Source organism: Lithobates pipiens, unplaced genomic scaffold (genome assembly GCF_037356315.1).
Source record: "Lithobates pipiens isolate NorthernLeopardFrog02 unplaced genomic scaffold, aLitPip1_a1.2 Scaffold_18, whole genome shotgun sequence".
In the NCBI taxonomy this organism is placed as follows: domain Eukaryota; kingdom Metazoa; phylum Chordata; class Amphibia; order Anura; family Ranidae; genus Lithobates; species Lithobates pipiens.
Genome location: NW_027507758.1, coordinates 309,373,686 through 309,376,996, shown reverse-complemented (window position 1 = coordinate 309,376,996; position 3,311 = coordinate 309,373,686).

Here is a 3,311-nt window from a genome sequence, read left to right as displayed (position 1 = left end):
TTAGCGTACCTCCAGCTGTTTCAAAACTACAAGTCCCATCATGCCTATGGGTGTCATGCTTGTGGCTGTCAGAGTCTTGCTATGCCTCATGTGACTTGTAGTTCTGCAACAGCTGGATAATTGCATATCCCTGGTATAGTGCTTGCAAATAAATTCTCATCTCCCTGTGAATTCTTGTTCCAGATTCAGGCTATACATGGGGCATCGACTTCTGTCCAAGTTGATTTAAGGCCTTACCACTCCTGATGCTAAGCCCCACCTCCTGTTATTTAGCAATCAATGCCAGAACTTCTACTGTTCATGGATGCACTGGCATCTGACTGTTGATCTGACATGTTTTTTGGGGTTTGTTCTGATGTTCTATAGTGGTGCAGGGGGCAGCAGGAGGAACCACAGTGTGTGATGCTGGATGCAGTCATGCAACACACCTGAATTATAAACTCTGTTAAAGTGGAACTCCAGGCAAACCACTAAATAAACAGATTAATTACAAATATCGCAGTTGTGTTACCTGCCAAATGGTTTGCATTTTTGTACATACAGCAAGATTTGCACAGCTCTGACACAGTGAAGCACCGTTTGGCAGCAGAAGTGACAGTCCTCCAGTCATGCCGCACTTCTGCTGTGCCAATATTCATCTGCCAGTGTACTATTTTGTACACTGCTAAAATCTATACACAGCCCCAGGGGCTGTATAGCAGCATAGTGCTGGCAATGGCTAGCAGTCATCGGTGAGCGCAATCACATAACAGCGCTGACCAAAGTCTCTTCTTCCGAGACATAAGAGATCCTCATTGGACAGTGCTGTCACGTGACTGCCCGGCACAATGACCACTAGTCATTGCCAGCATGCTGCGACACAACCTCCAAGACTGTGTATGGACTTTTAAAGTATACAGATTTGTATACAAGCAGACGTAGGTGCTAGATTATTGGCTCATCAGATAAGTGCAGGATTAGAGGAGTTGTGGGGGATGATGGAAATTCATCCATAACATTTTTAATGTAAAGATGAATTACACTATAAGTAACACTGACAGGTCTCATCTCTCTCCCAGCCTGTGACTGGAGTCTGAAATCATCGATGAGCTCATCTTTCTGTCAACCTGCTATCTCCTCCTATCAACGTGTTCCTTGTTAGCACATCAGCACTTCAGCTTATTGGCACCTGGTGCTCTCCTTCATGTCTAGGTTTTGCTGTGCAGGGGATTGCAAATTATTGATACCAAGCCAAATTTCGGTGCTTACACTTAAAAAGAATACATCATGTACTCACGAATACAGAGCTTCATTAATTTGTATCTTTTACATCTGCCTGGAGTTCAGCTTTAAATTAGAATGTACTGCTGCACTGTATTAGTGTGATATAATTGCTAGTGCTCAAATATATACGTATTTAGGCACTCTTCTGACAAAGATGAGTTTTTACACATATTATTCCACCATAAAACAAGTGGTACTTTTGGAATTCTGCAACAGGCAAAGAAAGTTGAAACCCAGATGTCTATATGGGGTGTAGTATAGGAACTAACTCTCCAGTGGGGTGCTGGATGTTCAAACTCCAGTAAACACACTTGAGGCCGATACTGTAGTCAATATAGGAGGCTGCAAAGAGGTAGGTTCTGAATACTGGTATGAATCACAAGACTGGTGAGTTGGATTACAAATAATTTGGCAGTTAAAAACTGTTCACATGCATGTATCTCAAGTGCACTTAGCTGTTTGCCTAGAGTCCAGCTTTAAGTTACCAGCATTCTGCTGTGTAATCATCTCACATTACCACAGACACACAGAAGAGAAGCTATCATTAGTTTATGGAGCAATAGAGTGAAATTAAATGCTCTAACCTCTGTGTCTAAATCTCTCCTGTAATTTCAACAGCAGAAGAGAAGCACACAGGGACTGGAAAATGAAAGATTGATCTACCAGCCCATTATTGTCAGAACACAACCACAAGTTCTTATTTGCTGTCAGAAAAAATAAAAAGATATTGGACATATTATTACTGATCCATTATAAAAGAATAACCAGAAGTGCAGAATTAAATTTAAGACAGATAACATCTACTGAAATTGATGCAGTACATACAAACAAAATATGTCATAAGGCTATAGATTGTATTGCAATGCTTTGATGCTACATCTTAAGGTGGAACTAAACTCACATTTTTTGGGCAAAAGGAATCAGCAAAGTCTATTTTACCTAACAAACATAACAAACATAACTTCTGCTCCTTTTGCCTAAGAGGAACGTTGCAGGGCAAGAATAGATAGCAGAAATGGTGATGGCATGAGATACAGCAACACCAGGATCCTGGGCCTGTCATCTCTGGAGGACAGCATAGTAAGGAGTAGATGTGTATCATAAACTGCCATCCTGCTGTGCATACTTGTAAATTATGGTGAAAACTCACCCCATCAATGGGTTTACTTCAACTTTAAAACTTCAGACAACAGTTTTGATTTCAGTATTACAAAAAAATAAAAATAAAATCTTTAAAAAATTTTGGTCTGAACTTCAATTTTGAAATGGTGCAAATGTAGCACTCACCCACGTAATGGCCACTGATTTGCCACAGGTTCCTCTCCCAAATTAGTGTGCAGCCATAACCTGGCACACAGCAACAGCCACTCTTCCTGGCTCAATGAACAGCGTAGAGGTTGCTTTTTCTGAAATGTATTTCTGAATAAACATACATAAGTCATAGGGAGCTGTGGGACACTCCATTAACTCTGAACAGCTGAGAGAGAGAGATCACTCTTCATCTTGGCGCTACTCCTTAGCACAGTAGCATCTCAGAAATTAGACTGCACTGAGACATGGTCAGAGATATCCTGTCCCAAGCAAGCACTAGTACTGAGACACAAGGGATGCTGCAGCAGTCACCAGGATCCTGCAGTCAGATCTGTACTCACAATGGCCCTGGATACTTGGATGCCTCCTTCCAATATCAGACATTTCCTTAGGCCACGTACACACGCGGGGACTGTTCGCTCAACTTTGTCCGTCAAACAGTTTCAGCGGACAGTCCGCTCAAAATTAGCATGGACGGACTTGCCCACACACGACGAACGAACAGTCCGCTGAAACCGTGCGCGATGACGTGAACGGCACGTACGACGGGACTAGAAAACGACGTCCTATACACTGCAATGCAACCTTCGGCGTGTAAATTCTTTCTGAGCATACGCGAGACTTAGTTTGACGAACAAGCCTACACACGGGCGGACTGTCCGCTCAAACCAAGTTTCAGCGGACAGTTTTTCGGAATTTCCGAAAAACTTTGTTCGTCAGACTGTCCGCTGAAACGG